The 23108-nt window shown below is 40.9% G+C and overlaps 1 protein-coding gene across 4 annotated transcripts in view; it reads left to right on the top strand.

Moving 5' to 3' along the window:
• DTNA (dystrobrevin alpha) overlaps positions 1-23108 on the top strand; it is a 339219-nt gene that overhangs the window by 3474 nt on the left and 312637 nt on the right. The window contains exon 2 of one of the 4 annotated variants that reach the window (XM_089678321.1): positions 13496-13574. The exons of the other annotated variants lie outside the window; for them this stretch is intronic. The gene's annotated coding sequence lies outside the window, so the exon portion shown is untranslated. The remainder of the gene's footprint in view (positions 1-13495; positions 13575-23108) is intronic. 4 annotated transcript variants of the gene reach the window in all.

Raw genomic sequence — 23108 nt, 5'->3', positions numbered from 1 at the left:
TTTATTCCCTTTGTATGTATTGGAACAAATATAAAACAGAGGCAGAAAAGCAAATATGACATAATGTCACACAAAACCCCAAAAATGGGCTGGACAAAAGTATTGGCACCCTTAACTTAATATTTGGTTGCACACCCTTTGGAAAACATAACTGAAATCAGTCGCTTCCTATAACCATCAATAAGCTTCTGACACCTCTCACCCGGAATTTTGGACCACTCTTCCTTTGCAAACAGCTCCAGGTCTCTCTTATTGGAAGGACACCTTTTCCCAACAGCAATTTTAAGATCTCTCCACAGGTGTTCAATGGGATTTAGATCTGGGCTCATTGCTGGCCACTTCAGAACTCTCCAGCGCTTCTTTGCCATCCATTTCTGAGTGCTTTTTGACGTATGTTTGGGGTCATTGTCCTGCTGGAAGACCCAGGATCTTGGACGCAAACCCAGCTTTCTGACACTGGGCCCTACAGTGCGACCCAAAATCCTTTGGTAATCCTCAGATTTCATGATGCCTTGCACACAGTCAAGGCACCCAGTGCCAGAGGCAGCAAAACAACCCCAAAACATCATTGAACCTCCACCATATTTTACCGTAGGTACTGTGTTTTGTTCTTTGTAGGCCTCATTCCGTTTTCGGTAAACAGTAGAATGATGTGCTTTACCGAAAAGCTCTATCTTGGTCTCATCTGTCCACAAGACGTTTTCCCAGAAGGCTTTTGGCTTACTCAAGTACATTTTGGCAAACTGTAGTCTTGCTTTTTTATGTCTCTGTGTCAGCAGTGGGGTCCTCCTGGGTCTCCTGCCATAGCGTTTCATTTCATTTAAATGTCGACGGATAGTTCGCGCTGACACTGATGCTCCCTGAGCCTGCAGGACAGCTTGAATGTCTTTGGAACATGTTTGGGGCTGCTTATCCACCATCCGGACTATTCTGCGTTGCAATCTTTCATCAATTTTCCTCATCCGTCCACGACCAGGGAGATTAGCTACAGTGCCATGGGTTGCAAACTTCTTGATAATGTTGCGCACTGTGGACAAAGGCAAATCTAGTTCTCTGGAGATGGACTTGTAACCTTGAGATTGTTGATATTTTGCCACAATTTTGGTTCTCAGGTCCTCAGACAGTTCTCGTCTCCTCTTTCTGTTGTCCATGCTTAGTGTGGCACAGACAGACACACAATGCAAAGGTTAAGTGAACGTCTCTCCTTTTTATCTGCTTTCAGGTGTGATTTCTATATTGCCCACACCTGTTACTTGCCCCAGGTGAGTTTACAGGAGCATCACATGCTTGTAACATTCTTATTTATCCGCAGTTGTGAAAGGGTGCCAATACTTTTGTCCAGCCCATTTTTGGAGGTTTGTGTGACATTATGTCGAATTTGCTTTCTTTCCTCCCTTTTTTTGTTTTGTCCCAATACACACAAAGGGAATAAACATGTGTATAGCAAAACATGTGTTAATGCAATACGTTTCGTGAGAAATACATGATTTCCTGGAGAAATATCAAGGGTGCCAACAATTTCGGCCATGACTGTATAAACCCTTCCTGCACAATGTTTTTCTAAAGCACAATGTATCCTAAGAAATTTCCATGCAATCACTTCTGCATTTGCTTTACATCAGTTCCTGATTGAGAAAATGGCAGACCATGCCATGTCAGAACAGCCATCTGTACAGTCGTCTCCACCAGGGCTCTGAAATCATCCAGCACCATGAGCAAGTTCTCATGTCAATGATGGGGGGCCCTACTTATTAAAATGTGTGTGCTGGGGGAGGGGGGGGGATTGTTGATCTATGTGGCATCTGGTCTCAGGATGTTTTGGACATTTAGGTCCAGAATGTGTTATCCAGAGACTGAGGTTTTCCTCTCTCATTGTGACTGCATGAGACAGGAGGGGTCAAGTACCTAGACTGTCACATGTGCCTCACCCATGAGTCTGGAGCTGAAATCACGAAAATCCTTCCTGCCGTTGGTCTGAAAGGTTTTCATAATCAACGCCAGCCTGTCGGGCTAGGGAGTAGTCCTTGATACCCTTTTGGTACAGGGTACTTGGTCACCATGGAAGCTCCTCTCCCATTCAGTATTCTGGAGCTCAGAGCGATTTGGTTTTCCCTGCAACACTGGAGCTCTTGACTGCAAGGTCATCTGACCTGGGTTCAGCCAGACAATGCCACAGAAGTGGCATACATCAATCATCATGGAGGAATCCAAAGTCTTACAGCTCAAAGTGAAGCTGGCCAAATTCACGCTTGGGTGGAGCTTCACAGCCACATCTGCCATAGACATTCCAGGTGTGGACTACAGGCAGAAAGATTTCCTCATTTATGAAATGTTGCCTCTTCATTCCAAGGAGTTTCAAGACCTCATTCACAGGTGGGGGATGCTGGACGTGCACCTTCCGGCTTCCAAGTTCAACAACAAACCAAGTTTCCTCCAGATCCAGGGATCCTCTAGTTTTTGCAGTGAATGCTTTGATAACTCTGCAGGATCAGTTCAACCTAATCTACACTTTCCCTCCTTTAAAACTCTTTCCTCATTTACGTTTACTCCACGGAGCAGAGATGGAAGCCATTATGATGATTCTCATCACACTAAACTGACCCAGGAGGCTGTGATACTCAGACTTCTTCAGACTCCTGGCAGAATCTCCATGACTCCTCCAAATCTGGATCCTCTGTTCCAGAGACTGGTTTGCCTCCTGCTTCTCGGTTGCTGCTTTAACAGCCTGGCTGTTGAAGCCTAATTAATGCCTCTTGGGCCTTTTTTTAGCTTTAGGCATTACTTTAAGATTTGCAAGTTTGTCACCTGTTCTTCTGTGCTCTTAGGTTTTACCAGGTCAGGTATCTGCTGATGTTTCCTTGTGTGGTAAAGCTCTTTAGGTGACTCTTTAGATTCTGTTGATCCCCCTCTGTTAGCTTTTTGTTTGGTTTCTCACTTATTTGGACTGCTCTTGGACATCCTCATGTTACAAAAATACTAATAATGTACCATTAAAAAAACAGGATTTTTGACCTGCTGTTAAATACTTTTGTTGGAGTACATTAGGAGCAGGGGCGGGCTGACAACTCATGGGGCCCCTGGGCAATAGGGGATCATGGGGCCCCTGTGTCCTTGCCCAAAGTCAAAAAAGCCTATGAAAAAGGTACCAGGAGCATCTCATGGGGCCCCCTACTGACCCCGGGCCCTCGGGCAGTGCCCGAGTTTCCAAATGGTCAGTCCGCCCCTGATTATGAGACATAGGTCCCTTCCCTCCGTTTTCTTATGATCCACTCCTGCTATTGCTTGGTACAAAACTGAGGCCTGCTGGGAGTGGGAGGGTTGTCCTTACAACTTTTGTTTACCAGTGACCAATCTCTTTGAAGGCAGTGGTATTACCCTATGTACTTGAATATTCATTCTGTGTCCTGTAAAGCATCCCAAGAAAAGGATTTTACAATAAGCCAAAAATACAATTTCTTTTTTTTGGTTCTGGATTCCAAAGAGAGCATCGGAAATTAACAGTTCACAAGATTTCTGGTAAAATGAACAATATTATTATTATTTTTTTGCATTTGTAACAGTTTTTTTTTCAACCATATATTTAGCAGACGGAATAGAAGCAAATAACAGAAGGTCATTATTGGGGTTTACATACACTCTAAAAGTGTATATCCAGCCAAAACTTTAATATTTTATTATTCATTACAAGTATTTACATAGCACTGAAAATTTACAGGGCTACACTTTACATATATTATATATTCCCATCAGTCCCTGCCCTCAAAACTTACCATCTAAGGTCCCTACCTCATGTGCATATATACACATACTATTGCCAATTTAGACAGGATGTAATTAACCTACCAGCATGTCTTTGAAGTGTGAGAGGAAACCAGAGCACCCACACAGGAAACCCACTGAGGCATAGGGAGGACCGTAGAATAGGAAAAGGCTAGAACCCCATGTACTTTTTATTTATGTCTGTGTCCTTATTGAACATTTTCACCAGGACATGTAAATCTCTCTAGGAATCCCAGATAGCAGTACAATCCAGACAGGGATTTTACACTTTCCCCACTTTGACCAAAACTAAAAAAAAAGATTTTATGCTCAACATTGACTTTAAATCATCAGGTGTCTGATGAGAGTAAAGAATGGAGCCATTTTTTGATGGTTATAAGAAACTGAATTATAAGAAGAAACAGTGATTTATGTAAGAAATATAAAAGCTTTCTAAAGATTAATATTTCTTGTGAAAGAATAAACATTCACACCTATGTATGTGAATTGAGCATTTTGATAATTTTTAATTTTCTCAATATAAATTCTGTAACTCATGGTGAATTGATGAAGTGTTTAAAGGATACCTTCATCTTTCATAACATGTTACACCTATTTTCAGGGTGTAACATGCTATGAATGGATTGGCCTTCGCCCCCTGTACATCCTGTATGGGCAAGCAGATATACTGACAGGTCTGCAGGAGACATGCATGGCATCAGTGATCTGCTGATCACTGATGCAATACTTTACAGACTCCAAAAAATAATAAATGCACGTTTCCTACCTGAAAAAAAAATAGCATTTATTATTTTTTTGTCAAAAGGTGAACTTATCCTTTAAAGCCATCTTACTCCACACCCCCCACCTCCATGCGTTCCTATCACATAAAATCCCCTCCCAGCAGTATGTTTTGTTTTTGTTTTTGTTTTTTTTAAATATACCTTTTTCTCTCATCTTCTGACCACTCACATGATGCGTCAGTTCCTCTTCAGTCTTCTCCAGACAGTGGGTGGTTTTGGATTATTTAGGGCAGTTGTCTCCAAATTGTGGCCTCTGGATCGACCCTTTGCTTGCTTCTATCTGTCCCTTGGGAACTATTCTTCAAACTGATATGAGTCACTATTCCTTCCACTGACACCAACAATGAGGCACCATTCCTCCAACTGACACCAACAATGGGGCATAATTCCCCCCACAGTTACCAACAATGGGGCACTATTCTTGCCACTGACAGAAATAATAAGGGACCATTCCTTCCACTCTTCCACTGTCACCAACAATGGAGCACTATTCCTCCAATTAATACAAATGATTGGGCACTTTGAAAGGATGTGCAGGGAGATCTTCTCAGTGGAGACACCAGTAAAAACAACTGACAGAATTTCTAACAATTTCTGCTCTGTTTTGGACTAAAACATAAAACATTTTGACTTTAATTATATGTGAGCTACAATAGGTACACTGACCATTTTGCCTTATGGAAAAATTCAACAATGAACTGAACAGTAGGGCTAGGTTCACATCTCTTAGTGGGGAACACGTGAAATTCGCATGTTTTCCCAACCTGCCCAAAAGTAGTCTGCACTTTAGCAGAAATGCGGGGTTACCATTAATTCGTAATGGAACCCACAGGCATCAGCAGTTGTTTTGTGATTTTTTTAATAATGTTTGAGTACAGTACTTCTTTCCCTGTGTTTTCTCGCTGCTAAGCCATTGAAATGAATGGATTGCTGTATCCATGACGTGAACATGCAAACAAGCTCACACATACATGAACGGAGCCTATCATCTCAATACCTCTCCTATCCACACATTTTATTTTTGTAGATTTGTAAGTAACCTATTTTGTTATTGTTGCCTTGATTAAATTAATGTTCTGTAGTGCTTAAAAGTAAACTTTACAATTTACTAATGTTTACTAAATGTGGTAATGTTTTATACCAGCTTTTAACAAGAAATAAACATGTTTGACAAAGGACAATATATGACAAAGGACACCTAGAACACTAGGATATAACCTGTCACCCAGCACGAAAGCTGCACCTAAGGCTCCAAGCACACTAAGCGTTTTAATAACCATTTAACTGTACATATATTGAAAACAGCATTACTAATCCATTTTTGGAAAATTTGAATTTTAGCTGATGTTACCTTGTGTATCTGAACTGTTCCATGCTATTGCTGTAAAATCTGATTTGTGTTTTTTTTTTTTATCATTCACAATGTCGTAGGGACATCTGTGGTGGTTTAGAACAGCGTTGGAAGATAATCATTCTTGTGTTCTGAGCTGTTTTATCTGAAAAAAGTAACCATGAAAGCCAAGGTCACATGTTTACTACGCATTGACTTCTTTATAAGTGGAGTATTTATGTAGTTGGCAGAATTCTCAAGAAGGTTACTTTGTTATAATGGAATGACTGGGAGGGTAAAAATTTCTTTACTGATGCGGTGTTGGTAACGATGGTAGTAAACACTTGATGTACAATCCGTTTGCTTTGTGGACTCCAGTGCATTGGTTGCTGTTTGTCCCATTTTGAAATGTATGGTGCTGTGTATGTCTTAATGGAAATCTACTTGGATCTACATTAATCAGTATTCTTTTCTCTAATATAAGGAATATGTCCCAAAAATGTCTTTTTCGTAAATCTGATTTTAAATGTGCTTTGAAAACCACAAAAAATAATCTGCATAGTTTTTAAATTGCTCAGCTTTTTTATTAATTAATTTATTTTTATTAATGGTTACCATTATCAGAAATGTATTTTAAAGTCGTAACAGTAAGCTCCAGTTTAAGAGCTTTTTCTTTCTGAAAAAAGGTGGTTAAGCAGGTTGTCTGCTTATGGCAAAGTATTATCATGTGCTAGTGCACAATATCAGGTTAAAGTCCTTGGATTTGTATTTTACTTCAAAATTCCTCTTGCCTATACAGGAATGGCAGTGTCATGCATAATCAGTTTGTGGCCATGACACCTGGTACACCTGATGCTGTTACTACTAGGACCACAGAGCTTGCCTCTACAGCAGGTAACATGGGTACCCCAGGTATTTGGCAACAGGACCACACACAGGAGAATTGAGTTGGTTGTTTTACTTAAAGGGGAACTTTAATAGTTTGGGGCCAGTTTTATTTATTCTTTTATATTTGTTTTAAATGTTTGTTTTTACATTTATTTGTGTACACAGATGAAGATGATTCACTGCTTTTTCACATGTGTAAGTTTTAACTTGAGCTTTATGTAGCATTTGTTTTCAACAGAGGAGCTAAGGAGAACCTGGAAAACTTGTGAAAGGGAGCTGGGGTTGCCACCTGCTGGCCACATATTAAAATATTGATAATGCAATAATAATTTTTTTTTGAGTTGGATAAATATTTTTTTTTAGTCTGACTATTATAACTAGAGAAACAACAACCATAAGTCCTGAGCAGTAAGCTGTCACATTAGTGGTGATAGTAATACTGCTGCTAAATGTTTCACTTCATGCTGCAGCTAGAGGTTCTCTTGCCCGAGCACCTATTTAGCCATTCAAATTTCCATAGACGGTGTACAGAGTGCTGAGGTCTCCTACATATTATTATTATTATTATACAGGATTTATATAGCGTCAACAGTTTGCTCAGCGCTTTACAATATAATGGGAGACAATACAGCAACAATACAGTTCAATACAAGAGGGATAGGAGGGCCCTGCTCCTTGGAGCTTACAATATTCTTTTTCATGCTGATAGAATGTCCTTAGCCTACAGCTTTAAAGTGGTTCTAAAGCCTCACATACATGTACATTAAATACATCTAATTGCTACATAAATCATACAATTATCAACTTCTTTAAAAAAAAAATAAAAACAAAACAACTAACATTATAATGTGAAAATGTAATTGCGCTGACTGGTAAAAAAAATCCAAACAAATTGTGAACCATATAAGTCATAAACATCCCTGGTGCCAGCTCCACAATCTCAGCCCAGCCCAGGCCTACGTTTCCTCTCACTGGATGTTGTCAAGGGGATCAGGGACACCTGATCCCCTTGACCATGTCTGTTGAGACGAAATATACGTTGGGGCTGGGCTGGGGTTGTGCTGATGTCACCCACGCCTGTCTGGAGCCGGCACCAGCGGTGTTTATGACTTGCATGCTCACTTGTCTTGGAAGTTTGTAAGTGTTTTTTTCATGTATTTTAATAAATCATTTGAACGTTCTCACATAATCTATAGAGTATTATCCTTTTTGATGGAGTACACAGCAGATCACAATAAGGGAGGAGGAGAGGAGGAGAAATAACGAAGTCAGTGGCACCTCTTTCTCCATCTAGGATGTTACAAGCAAGATATGTTCATCATCATGCTCTGTTAGACCACCTATAATGTGGGGTCTAACTATTCGGTAAGGAGCAGTGTGTGTTTTGTGGTGGTGGGCATGAGAGGCTCTGTTTCACTACACAAGTGGAGGATTATTGTGGACACGGCTGTTCATCATAATCAGGATTTTGCCATCAAAAGACTTTTGCATTGTTTGGTGTTTCATGCATTTTTATTTAATAATATTATTGATAGAAGCACATTTAAAGTATAAGTGACTCACTATTAGTATATTTTTTATCAATAGCGCAACAACTGGATATCAATCTAACATTATTCATTACCAGCGGTTAACAGCCGCATGCTCAGCAATCCTTGCATTAAAGTATTAAAGCTTCTGACAGGGGGATGGTGCTCTTATATACCATGTGACCAGCTTTTGAGACTACATGTCCCATTATGTATTGCGCTACTGCGCCTGTGTTCTTCTGCACCAGGCTGATGTGAGGACGAGCAGATTCACCGTCAGCTGAAGAAAACAAGCTTTCTGCTCTTCCTTTCAGGCGCACCCATGCCTCTACGTGCGTGTTCATAAGAAACACACAGAAAACTTCTATAAAGGCAGAGCTTTAAAAAATAAGATTATGCTTATGGGTTACTGCTATTTAAAAGGAACACAAATTAAATAGGAGGCTTTAAAGTGTTACTAAACCCACAACTGTAAAATCATCTGTATATGCAGTAAAGCATGCTTGTCATACTCACTATGGAACCTAAGGGGTTAATCCTCCATGTTATGTTAAAAGGCCATTTGTTCCTGTCTTCTCTGATCCTCCCCTTTGCTTACTGTCCCCAATCCATCTACTGATAGTGCAGAGCTCTAAGAGTCACTCTGCACATGCTCAGTTTAGTGTGTATTGCTAGAAAGGTTTTTTTTTTTTCTTTGGGAAGGTGCATGTGATCAGCACAGGGCCATTCAGCACTGTCCATACAGAGGGTCAGGGGTCATGGAGCCTCATAGGTCAGTCAGAGCAGAATGAAAATTCCTCCTACAAACTTTAACCATTGCTTGGCCAGACACTGATAGAAATCACAAGACTGCTATAGACTGCAAATGAGAAAAGGTATTTAGCAGTTTTGTATTTACTACAGTAATTGTAGTTCCATGGTGTGTGTACTGTGGGAGACAAGATATAGTGAATGCAGGGTTCTGGGTTTAGTAACACTTTAATATCACTCAAAAGTGGAATTTCACTCTCTCGGTCAACAATGACTATTTTTATTCCTCATGCTGCTAGCATTCGTTTACTTGTTTTACAATTTTTTTTTTTTTTTACATTTCTTCAGTTACTTCCTGGTTTCCTTTCCTAAGCGAATTATGTCATACATCCCAGCAATCTCCAGGAGGGGAGGGAGGGTTCTCAGCTTAGCCAATGCCTGAGATAAGGGCAGATGGATTCCAAAAAGTAAACACTACATGAATTATCTGCCCTTACTCAACATGGCCTCTGCCAGAAATGCCAGGGGGATTTCTCAAAATAAAGCATAGAGACATGGATGGATGGGGGAGTTGGCTTTGAATATCTGCAATGAATTGAATAGCATTTTTGGTTTGTGGTGCTCAGATGCAGGGCAGTTCCACTTTAAGCTATTTTTCTATTAGTGAATGTTCTTTAACTCTTATGGTTGAATGTTCTAATAGCAATTTTTCTCTTAGGATGATTTGTTAGAGAATGTTACATTCTTCCAGCAAAGGGCAACAAATAGAAACTGATATGACACACATAATATAAACATAACAGGCATTATTCATTATGTTGCACAAATGATGAGGCATCCACAAAGGGAATTCATTATAAATAGACCTCCAGTTTGCTTATAAACTATCGAGTTAATGAACCATGCTACTTGGCACCTAGTTGGACCGACTAACTTGATAAACCATGCTGTCCCTCTGTCTTTGCTGATTACAGAATGTAGTCTGAACCCCCTGAATTATTAATATATTCCAATGGAAATCTTTTAACACATGGTTACATCTTGGAGCGTTTCATGCAATATGGGTTGGATAGATTAAAAATAGAACACATTATTTCTAGTGATTCACAACACAGTAGTTCACACCAAAGCATTCTGAAATTTTAATGTGTTGAGCGTTTCAACTGTTCCTTTTTTCCATGTATTGCAGCACATCCTTTCAATCATTCAGGAGAATGGAATCATGATTTATAATAAATAGATTGGAGAGAAATTTTAACCTTCTAGATGTTTAGAGATGCTGGTCTCCTGATAAAATATTTCATGCTATATACACAGACCAGTATCTGTAAGGCAGTCTTAATGCACTAGAAGTGTGCATGCAATTTCGGCTATTTTCTTTTAACACATGAATACACCTAAAAAAATTAAGATGTAACTTTACAGTCTTTAAAGGGAATCTGTCAGGGTAGGAAAGTGGGAGCAACTCTTTGACCTTTTTTTGAAGATTCTTTGTCTGCAGCTCTCATCCTGATCCTTGCTTTTCCACTTAGTGAGTCAGTGACGTGGAACAAGCATGTACGCATCAGGTTTTCTGGCACTCCACATGTACTGGAGAAAGGTAAAGATCAGCCTTGAGGCTTTCACTGTAAAGCAGGCTAGCAATGGTATCCTTTTTTATATCGTGAGAGGTTCCATTCAAAGGCATTAACCATTTCCAGTCCTGGCCAATTCTGGCATCCCTCTCCTACATGTAAAAATAAAAACATCTTTTGTTGTTTGCTAGAAAACTACTTAGAACCCTCAAACATTGTGGGTGAGATTTACTAAAATTGGTGCCCTCTGGTAAAGCTGTGCATGGTAGCCAATTAGCTTCCAACTTCAGCTTGTTCAATTGAACTTTTGGTAATGAAAGCTGATTGGTTTTTATGATTTTGCACTGTCCAATTTGGGTAAATAACCCCCTATATATTCTTTAAGTAGAGGCCCTAGGGAATAAAATAGTGCATGTTGAATATTTTTATGTCACATGACATTTGCGCAGCGGTTTTTCAGAAGCAATTTTTTGGAAAAAAATAAACTTTTTAATAAATGTTAATGCACAAAAACATGATATAATAACTGTTTGTCAAAATATAAAAGATGATGTTACGCCAAGTAAATAGATACCAAACATGTCACACTTTAGAATTGCGGCCTCCCGTGGAACAGCACCAAACTACAGTGCCTAAAAATCTCCATGGGTGAAGCTTTAAGAGCCTTTACAGGTTACCAGTTTAGAGGTACAGAGGAGGTCTGGCACTAATGTATATCTTGCTCTAATACCTCATGTGTGGTGTGATTGTCATTTACATATGTGTGTGGGACCAACATGCATGTTCGCATTTGTGCATGAGCATGGGGAAACAGTGGCACTTTACATTTATTTAAATTTTTAAAAAATTACATGGTATCTTTTTTTTTTTTTAATCTCTTTTATTGCAATCAAAAGGGGTGAACAGCATCCCATCCAGCAACATAGTTGAAGTGGTAATGAAGTACTAATTAGCATTTTCACCTAAACTGACACACCTAAACTTCAGCACATTGCAACATGTGTGAAAGTACATGTGTTGCAGTGTGTTGTGCTGCCCAAAAGAGGAGGAGGTGTTTTTTCATGGCTACAGGTTCAATATAAAGGCTCAATGTAACATACATCAACAAGGGTCAATTTGCACTACCTACACTGTAAAACGCCATGTATCACTTTTGGCCAGCAGTGTTTTGGGCTCTTAAACTACAAAGAATGCTTTCCTTTTTTTCACCTTTTTCTTTTTTTTTTTTAACTTTATTGAATATTTATGTATTTGTGTGCAGACAGAAATTGAGCTGTGGGTGAGCTGATGTACAAGAAGGAAAGATGCTGGCCTGTTGCAGATTTCCACACTGCAGCCCACTTGAAGGCAGATTTTAGGTCTCATGCACACAGTACGTTAAAAAAACTCTCCTAGAAGCCTTGCTCCTGGCAGCAGTATTTTTGCAAAAAAAAACGCCTGGTAAAAGCTATTGCTACTAAAAGTTTCTAAAAGTCTATGTGTGCATGGACACATAGGATAACATGGAGGGCCAATTGGAAGCTGTAAAAAAAAAATGCCCTGTGCACGAGGCCTAAGTGAGAACAGGACACCTAGAAAACAACTATTTACTCTGTGCCCTTATGAAGATGTGTTTTTCCAGTGAAGTAAGATACCAATCTCTGCACATATATGAACAAGCCCCAAAATTAATCTTCGGTGTGAACAGAGTTTCCATGGCTCTAGCGAGACCTGCTATACACATACTTGATTAGAATGATGGCCTGGAAACTTACACCACCAAATATTATCACTGGCACCTCCCATGTTTCTATCATGGCAGATCACTTTTAATATCAGTGATATGATTTCAGGGTAACTACTGTGCTCTTATAGGGTACAACATATTTAATGCCAGCAAAGCTTTCTACCCAAGACTAATCAATTGATAAATGATGTCTAATGAGATGTTTGCAGAGCATTTGTTCTCTTGTGTATCCCTCTTTTGCTATATTTGTAATTAACTTCCATTTTGCATTTGAATGGTTGAGTATATTTTAAGACATGATTGCAGTTATTTGTACTCAGCACAATGATCTGTAGTAGGAATAATGGACAAGACTTTTAGCAGTGCTTTGTAAGCCTTTTTTATGCCAGTGTTGGAATTATTCAGAGCCAAAATAAAACCATTTACATATAGGCTTCCTAAGTACTCATTATGTATAGTGTTCAAAAGAAATGTAAATATTGAATTGCTATGTCTTTTACAGGTATGTGATTCAAAAAAATTCCTGTGGTATGCCATAATATGAAATAATTAGAAATTACAAAAACTAGAAAAAAACCCCACTGCCAGTGCGTCCAGGAGCAGCAGTGTTTTGGCAGAAAAAATGCGTGACGTGTGTTAACGTGTGCAAATGCGTGTTAACGCTAGGCACATTTTAGTGTTAAATCATTTCAGTGGCCAGAATAAATTTTTTTTTTACTGGCCAATGAAATTAATTAACACCCAAACGCTTGATGCTAGTAAATGCATTACACAGTTTTACAAGCATCAGGCTTTTTTCTTTTTTTTTCCGCCAAAACACTGTTGCCAGGAGGAGGCTTCTAAGAGGGTTAAAAAAAAAAAAAAGTCCTGTGTGCATGAGGCCTTAAGCACATGCTTTACAATGCTGTGAAAGTTTATAAATTTGCCCCTACATATTCACATTGGGTTTATCGCTCTATTAGGTAATGCTAATTCCCATCTGTGATTTTTTTTTTCTTTTCAATAATAATACTTGTTTATTTTATATTAAATATTTTTAAACACTGACCATACAGTGGCTTTCGATATGAACAAAACTGGGGGGGGGAAACAGGAGAGAAAAAGTAGTTTACCAGTTCATTTTGTTCATTTTTTAGAGAGCTTCCAGTGTGACATATGAGAGTTGTGCCTTAAATTCCTGACCACATGCACAAGTGCTGATCTTGGAAAAATATGGTAAGACTAAAACTATGGTAAGGTTTGTTTTTCTCCATGGTCCCCTTTTAAGCTTTAATTCCCTCAAATTTAAATTGTTTGTCTTAGTTGTCAGGATAGGCTCCCAGCAGCATCAATAATATTGTCATACTGCATGCATCTCAAAATGCATTCCTGATAAGTTTTAAATACGTTTTTAATTAGATTGTAATCTAAGGCTGCAAGATTGGATGAGCTGGAAGGGTGTGGATGCAATTCAAGACTACAGTTAGGTCCATATATATTTGGACGCAGGCACAATTTTAGATTTTTTTCAAGTATTTACCAAAACATATTCAAGGTATAGTTATATAATGGATATCGGCTGAAAGTGCACACTCAGGTTTAATTTGAGGGTATGTACATCCAAATTGAAGGAAGGGTTTATGAATTACAGTTCTTAAGAATAGCCGTCCCCCTTTTTCAAGGGGCCAAAGGTAATTGGACAATTGAATCAAAAGCTGTTTCATGGCCAGGTGTGGGCTACTCCTTTGTTATTTCTTCATCGATTAAGCAGGTAAAAGGTCTGGAGTTGATTCTCAGTGTAGTATTTGCATTTGGAATCTATTGCTATGAACCTACATCATGCGTTCAAAGGAGCTGTCCATGCAAGTGAAACAGGCCATTGTAAGCCTTCAAAAACTAAACAAATCCATCAGAGAGATGGCAACAACATTAGGAGTGGCCAAATCAATAGGTTGCTACATTCTGAGGAAAGAAGAATGCACTGTTGAGCTCAGAAACATAAAAAGGCATGGACTTCCATGGCAGACAACAGTGGTGGATGATTGCAGGATCCTCTCTATGGTAAAGAAAACCCATTCACAACATCCAGACAAGTTAAGGACACTCTCCAGGAGGTGGGTATATCATTGTCAAACAAAGAAACACAGCGCCTCTAAGTGTGTACTGTGAAGGTATTTAATAGAAAGATAAGTAGTAACAGACATCTTAGAATATAAAAACAGGCTCATGGGTAAGAGGGTGAGACGTCTGTAGCCAGATGTTGTTGTGTGTCTGATCCAGAGAGGAGATCGATTGAGTCCGTCAGCAGGTGGTGCTGTGCATGTGCAACATGGATGGTAAGCCTGGTGGAATCTCCAAGATGTCTGCCAGCAGATGGTGCTGTGCATATGCAGCATGGATTGTGGAGCCAGGCAGAGTCTCCAAGATGTCTGGGATCAGCACATGTGGTGTCTGACGTCATCAAAATGTGACGCGTTTCTGAGCATGTGCAGGACGAGATGAGTCCAGGTGCGCTCTTTCATCAGGCAGGGCCTTGTGTGAATTGGGCCTTACCATATTTTACAAGATCACCACCTGCGCACGTGGTGAGGAATTTATGGCACAACTCTAACCTTGGAGATTCCACCAGGCTTACCATCCATGTTGCACATGCACAGCACCACCTGCTGACGGACTCAATTGATCTCCTCTCTGGATCAGACACGCAACAACATCTCTTACCCATGAGCCTGTTTTTATATTCTAAGATGTGAGTTACTACTTATCTTTCTATTAAATACCTTCACAGTACACACTTAGAGGCGCTGTGTTTCTTTGTTTCCCTTCTGCAGAGTTAAGCTTCGCTCCTACGCAGCTTGCCCTTAGTGCCTACTGGACTACCTTCACCCCTGCCCATGTGGAACTCATCAAACATACATGGACTGCCACACCATGCACCTGTTATCCCTTTTGTATCATTGTCAAAGTCTACAATCAAGAGAAGACTTTACGAGAGCAAATACAGAGGGTTCACCACAAGGTGCAAACCATTCATAAGCCTGAAGAATAGAAAATCCAGATTAGACTTTGCCAAAAAACATCTAAAGAGGCCAGACCAGTTGTGGAAAAGCATTCTTTGGACGGATGAAACGAAGATTAATCTGTACCAGAATAACGGGAAGAAAAAAGTGTGGAGAAGGCTTGGAACAGCTCGTGATCCAAAGTACACAACGTCATTTGTAAAACATGGTGGAGGCAACGTGATGGGCATGCATGGCTTCTAGTGGCCATTGCTGGGTCATTGCTGTTTATTGATGATGTGACAGAAGCAGTCGGATTAATTCTGCTGTGTTAAGAGAGATTCTGTCAGCCCAGATTCAGCCAAATGCAGCAAAGTTGATTGGATGGCGCTTCACAGTGCAGATGGACAATGATCCAAAACACACTGCAAAAGCAACCCAGGAGCTTTTGAAGGAAAAGAAGTGGAATATTCTGCAAGAGTCAGTCACCTGATCTCAATCCAGTTGAGCATGCATTTCACTTGCTGAAGGCAAAACTAAAGGCAGAAAGACCCACAAACAAATACCAACTGAAGACAGCTGCAGTTAGAGCTTGGCAAAGCATCAGAAAGGAGGAAACCAAGTCTTTGGTAATGTCCATGGGTTCCAGACTTCAAGCAGTCATTGCCAGTAAAGGATTCTCAAATAAAATTTTCATTTTTAATATTTTGTTATGATATTCATTTGTCCAATTACATTTGAGCTCTGAAAATGAAGAAACTGTGTATAAAAATGGTTGCAGTTCCTAAAATTTGTACTTGATATTAATGTTCAACCCCTTGAATTAAAGCTGAAAGTCTGCACTTCAAATTCATTTGGATTGTTTCATTTTAATTTATTCCTGTGGCATACAGAGCCAAAAGTATGAAAATTGTGTCTGTGTGCAAATATATATATATATATATATATATATGGACCTAACTGTATATCATTTGATGGCAGTCAATGCAACTGCTGATTTATGGAATGGAGTCTGAAACAGCACCTCTTTTGGTCAGCTTTCCTCTGCATTGCCTTCAAATTTTAAGTATTCCACACTATCTAGCATAGTGTGCTCTGATGATGGTGTAGTTACTTGCAAAGCAATCCACCATCATTGACCCAATTAGGTTCCAAAAATGTCAGACTTGACCTATTTTGAGGTAAGCATGCCAGGATACTTCCATTGGTTTGACATTTTTCTTGAGATATAGTGGCCAAGGTTTGATCACTGTTTGAAATCATTGCAGAAATGTATCTGTAAGGTCTCCAAAAAGGGCAAGATTATCCCATGACATGTTCCACCAATTTAGCTTATGTTCAGGAGGCAGGAGCTTTGGAACTATACAGGCAATATAGCCAGATATTCTTTTCTAATGCAGTCAGCTGTGGTATTTAACTTGTATATTACAGTATATCACCTATTGGTCTGACCATGAGATGTCTAATTTGCAGTACTTTTTTTGGAGAGATGACCTCATGGTCTGTATGCCTTGTTGGTCATCAACACTTGTTCTTCATGTTTGATGCCCCTGCCCACTTTTTTACACTACTGTATCAAATGTATCTTTCCTTGCAACAAAATCTTTATGAATGTTGTTCAACATTAACCCTTTTTTATGCACCTCTAAGTAGCTAAACAAAAGAGAGTTCTCACAACCTCTGCAAGGTAGAAAACTGAGCATGACGAGTTTCTACATATTTTAATGTACACTTACTATAAATTTGCTTAATGTTACAAACTAGAAAAAAGGATACATAAAATATTACTTTTTTTTTTTTTTATTCAGTTGGTACCCCTTTTGGAAATCGCATGCTGCAAACATTTCTTATTGCCAGTTAAGTCTTTCTATCCTTTAGGAATTTTTTCCCATGCATCTTTGGTGAATACTTATAACTCAGGAAAATCCTTGGGTTGCTTGTGTGGACTGAATGTTTGAGATTTAGCCAGACATTTGCAAGAATATTTGAGTCTGGGGACCGTGTAAGCAATTTTTGAAACCTTAATTATTTTCTTAAAGGTGTGTTTTGTATAATTTTTAGAACATTAGTGATGGCAGCATGGCATTTCTCAGGGCAGGATTCATGAGGATGACAACAGTGGATCATGCCTGAGTAATGTGTGTTGAACTGGCCTCTTATATCCTCTATCGCATGCCCATGCAACAGGGTTACAATGAACTGTACAACTGGGACACACGGACTGAGCTTTGTTATCCTATAACAGGAAGTGCCTTAACAAGGACTTGCATGTTATTTTAATGAAATCTGGAGATTTAAAAATTTTTAAAATAACTTTTAAAAAGTATTTTAAGATGCCAAAGCCTATATGAGATTTTAGTGATTGGGCGGTGGGCTAACCTGCCAGAATGCAGTAGGATCCTCTGTGGGCCCCAGTATGTAGGAGAAAAATGTAATTTGAACCTGAGTGGTTGCTGATAATGGCCCCTGACAGGAACCGTGCTAAATCAGCCCGAGGAGTTCTTTTTTTTTTTTTTTTTTTTTTTTTTTTAGGATTTTGTTTAAACTCAAGCAATTCATATTAATTTAATGAGTTTCCATATAGTGGAAATTACAAACCGGAAGCCTCTGGATTTTTTTTAAGCCATCCTATGTAATAGACTTTATTTTCAGGTCCTCCTTCAGCTGTTTGGAAAAGCCCATGGCTGTTGGGTTTAATCAAAACACCTTGAGGGCCAACTCACACTGACTTGCGCTAAAATGTATGTACATTTGCATCCAATGTACTGGCGTTTTAACATGTGCTGATGTCTGTTAACATACATTTTGACGTCCGTTGACATACATTTTTGCATTTTAGCCAACTCAATGCAACATTATGGTGTGAATAGGACAAAGTGGAAATGATTGTTTTTCAGATGTCTTTCCGTTGATCTCCATTTTACTGCAGTGGTGTGAATTGGTCCTGAAAGGTGTAAGAGTTAGATAATTTATTAGGCTTTGAAATTGTTTTCATCTGACTTGAATTGAGACCTAATAATTCAGTTTATAGGCACTGAAAAAAACCCATCAGATGAGTAAATCAACTAGAAGGGTGTACAGATTTTTCCACATGCCTCGTTTTTTCTTTCTTTTTAATTTTTTTAAATTCTGTTTACCGTTAGTATATAAAAAATTTGGATTACAATTTGCAGAAAAAGAAATGTTTAGGTTTGTTTTATGAAGGCATTGTTTAGTTTTTTTGTTTTAAATCCCAAAAACTTTAATTGTCAGAAAATTAAAAATGGGAACAATGCGTACAGGATATTGAAAAAAAGAAAACGCAATCAGCATAGTATACAGTGTTAAACCTTGGATGCGCAGATCCAGGGACATATGGAAACCAGAAGCATTAAACAGATATAGCATTGAAATATAAGGAGCCATAACTGCCTTGACAATACATAACATAGAAACCATGAATAAATGAATAGTTCACCTGGGACACTGTGAAAAGGTGTATGGGTGTACGTGATCATTTCCTGAGGGATATATGGCATTATCTGCATTAGAGTAGGGTATCACACCTGCAAGAGCCTGTCTACTAACAATTGAGAAGGCGAAAGCCCAGGTACATCTAGCCAGCCTTACCACACATTCTGAAATTTACAGTGGGCATTATGGTGTTGGTATGTGAGTTTTTTCGTAGGAGTAGTGAATTGACATAGTCTATCCATTGCTTTTTAGTTGGTGAGAGAGAACCAGGGGCGGACTGACAACTCATGGGGCCCCCGGGCAATAGGGGATCATGGGGCCCCTGTGTCCTTGCCCAAACTCAAAAAACCCTATGAGAAAAGTACCAGGGGCATCTCATGGGGCCCCCTACTGACCCCAGACCCTCGGGCAGTGCCCGAGTTTCCAAATGGTCAGTCCGCCCCTGTAGAGAACACAGCCATTGCCTAGCAATTACTTTTCTAGCCAGATATAGTAGCCTAGAAACCATGGTATACATTCCAGGTTGTAGTGTCTCCTGATCCAAAGCACCCAACAGACAAGTTAAGGGATCCTGGGAAACAGTATATTGGGGATACTAGGGAAATGGTCTGAAGGACCTCCCTCAAGTACTTGTACAGTTTTGGGCAATGGCAAAGCATATGGATAAAGTCAACCCGGTGCACCCTGCTTTTTGGGCAATCAGGGGAGTCTCTCCTGCCCCACTGGTGCAGTTGCACAGGGGTCCTATAAGCCCAATGGAGAATAAATAGTTGTGATAATTTGTGTGAGGAAGAGAAAAAGATCACCACTACGGACTCCAGGGCAGCATCCCAGGCGTCTCCAGCAATCTCCCCAATATCTTGGGTCCACTGTGCCCTACCACGGAGACTAGCGTGATCCTGCACAGTAACCAATAATTGTGAATAGATACAAGAAATCATGCCCTTCTTATGTGTCGCAAGAGTAACGTCTTTACGCAGAGTGGATTCGGTCAATGTGAGGTTGGAGAAAAAGAGATTGGGCTTGCAAAGCATGGTGTATCTGGAGGTACTGGTAAAATTGCTTATGGGTAAGTGCAAATTCAGTTTGTAGTTGTGAAAAGAACTTCAGTATATCCCCAGAATACAACTGAGCTACAATTCTCAAGCCCCTCTCCCTCCATTTTTGGAAACCCTCTAACTTAGCTAATTCTGCAAAATTAGTGTTATGCCATATTGGTGTACTAGGGAGACACCCAGTGACATGAAAAGAGGCTTTCACTGCACGCCACACTCGCTTTAGGAGATCCACGGTGGGAGTTGGAAGGACTGGCAGAGCCATCTCGAGGTGAGAGAGAGCTGAGAGAGTGGAATCAGGAAGGGAAATTAGGTGCATAATAGGATCTTCAGTATCAAGTAAATCTCAGCCAGCTAGGTGCTGCATTTGAGCCGCCAGGAAATATAGCCTGGGATCAGGAACCGCCAACCCCCCTGAATACTTGCCATAATGTAACCTTTAATAACTTTTTCCTAGCCATCTGTTTTTTCCAAATAAGGCTCCTGAACTGGGTTTCTATGCGATAAAACCATTTTTTAGGAATCCATACAGGAGAATTGTGAAATACGTAAAGAAGTTGTGGGGCCCATACCATTTTAATTAAATTTACCCTGCCCACGACTGAGGAAGTTTACACCAGCTGTTACACTTCAATGTATGCTTTTGGAGCAAAGGTAGAAGACTGAGGTTTAAATATTGCTTTGGGTCAGGGGAGACCACCACTCCCAGGTACCTAAATTAAGTTACTATTTGCATCTGCTGTGCGTAAAACGGAAGGGGGAGGTCTACAGGGTCCAAGGGCATTAAGACCAATTTATGCTAGGTAATTTTAAATCCTGAGAAACCACCAAAACGATCTATTAGAGACATAACAGGATCTAAGGATGTAGAGGTATCACCCAAATACAATAGTGTGTCATCTGCATATAGGGATATTTTTTTCAGTGAGAATTCCTCTATTGAATCCCACAATATCTGGGGATTTCCACACTAGGATTGCCAAAGGTGCTAATGCCAAGGCGAACCACAGGAGTGAAAGAGTACACCCCTGACTTGTCCCCCTCTTAAGCCAAAATGAGTCTGAGAGATCCCGATTAATGTGTATACAGGTACTAGGGGCCGCATATAAGTTGCGCACCCACTTGATAAATTGAGGTCCGATTCCGAATCTGGACAGCACTTCCCATAGATATGTCCATTCCACACTGTCAAAAGCCTTGGCGGCATCTAAGGACAGGATGCCCCCCCCCGGGGTTATCCACTGGAATTTGTAGGTTTAAAAGAAGTCTGCGGCTATTATTGGCCATCGCTCTTGAAGGAATAAACCCCGATTGATCTTTGTGCAAAATTTTACCAATGACCTTTGCTAATATAGTGGCCAGGACACGGGCCAGCTATTTATCTATATGCAGGAGGGAACTTGTCTTTTCCTGGCTTCAATAACACTAGAATTATGGCTTCATTCATTGAGGGAGGTAAACTACCCCCTTCCACTGCGGCATTCAACACCTTAAGGCCGGGAGGAGTGTCTCCTTATACCTATTATATATTTCGAAGTGCAAGCCGTTGGATCCAGGGGATTTATTATTGGGAGTTCTCATCAAAGCTTCTGAGAGTTCCTCTATGGTGATAGGGGATTCTAGCTCCCTCCGTCAGTCTCAGAGAGAGTAGGGAAAGACAGGTGTCTAAAAACTGAGTGAGCTCGGAGTGGGTGGCGATAGTTTTGAAAGCATAAAGGTCACCCCCCCCCCCTCCATCATTCGCTCCTTCACCGACATCTTCAATCTCTCCCTCTCCACCAGCACCTTCCCCTCCCCTCTAAAGCACGCACACATCACCCCCATACTCAAAAAACCCTCCCTCAACCCCACTAACTTTAACAACCTTAGATCCATCTCCCTGCTGCCTTTCACCTCCAAGCTCCTTGAGCGCCTGGCCTACAATCGCCTAAGCGCCCACCTCACTGGTAACAACCCCCTACAGTCTGGCTTCCATCCCCTTCACTCCACCAAAACCGCCCTACTTAAAATCACCAACGACCTGCTAACCACCAAAGCCAATGGCCACTATTCTATCCTCCTGCTCCTCGACCTCTCCACGGCCTTCGACACTGTTGACCACCCTCTCCTCCTTGCCAAACTGCACTCCCTTGGCATCAGGGACACTGCTCTCTCCTGGTTCTCCTCCTACCTTTCCCAACGCTCCTTCAGCGTCACCTGCAACACTACCACCTCCCCCTCCCTCCCCCTCTCTGTCGGGGTCCCCAAAGGCTCTGTCCTCGAGCCCCTCCTCTTTTCCATCTATACCTCCTCCCTTGGCAAACTTATTCACTCCCATGGCTTCAATTACTACCTCTATGCCGACGACACCCACATTTACCTCTCCACCCCCCACCTCACCCCCTCACTCTCTGCCCGAATCGCCCACCTCCTAAACGACATATCAGACTGGATCTCGCTCCATTTCCTCAAACTTAACCTATCCAAAACCGAGCTCCTGGTCTTCCCTCCACCCCGCGCCCCCCCATCCTCTCCATCACTACTAACAACGCGCCACCATCTCTCCCACCCCACACGCCAAAGTCCTAAGTGTCACCCTGGACTCCCACCTCTCCTTCCTACCCCACATCCAACTGCTTTCTAGATCTTGCAGGCTCCACCTCCGCAACATCTCCAAGATACGCACATTCCTCACTCCAGACACCACCAAACAACTCGTACACTCCCTCATCATCTCACGCCTGGACTATTGCAATTCCCTTCTCACTGGCCTACCCAAACGAACGCTGTCCCCACTCCAGTCGATCCTAAACTCAGCGGCTAGACTCATCCACCTCACCAACTGCTCCACATCTGCCTCCTTCCTCTGCCAATCCCTTCACTGGCTCCCGATTGCCCAACGCATCAAATTCAAACTGCTAACCCTGACCTACAAAGCCATTCACAACGCCACCCCAAACTACATAACTGACCTGATACCCAAATACTACCCTACCCATGCCCTCCGCTCCTCACAGGACCTCCTACTCTCTAGCTCCCTGGTCTCCTCCTCCCATGCCCGATTGCAGGACTTCTCTAGGACGTCCCCCATCCTCTGGAACTCCCTACCCCAATCCATCAGACTGTCACCCACCCTCCTCACCTTCAGGCGTACCCTGAAAACCCTCCTCTTCAGGGAAGCCTACCCCAACCTCACCTAACACCTGACCTCACCTAACAACCTCCTCCACTCCTCCCACCATTCCATCCCCCACAGCCATCTCCTGTATCACCTTCCCCTCCCT

This window comes from Staurois parvus, unplaced genomic scaffold, assembly GCF_062004578.1.
Source record: "Staurois parvus isolate SC_StPar_1 unplaced genomic scaffold, SC_StPar_1.0 ptg000203l, whole genome shotgun sequence".
NCBI lineage: Eukaryota > Metazoa > Chordata > Amphibia > Anura > Ranidae > Staurois > Staurois parvus.
The sequence above is the reverse complement of the archived record's forward strand: the minus strand, read 5'-3'. Positions and strand labels throughout refer to the sequence as shown.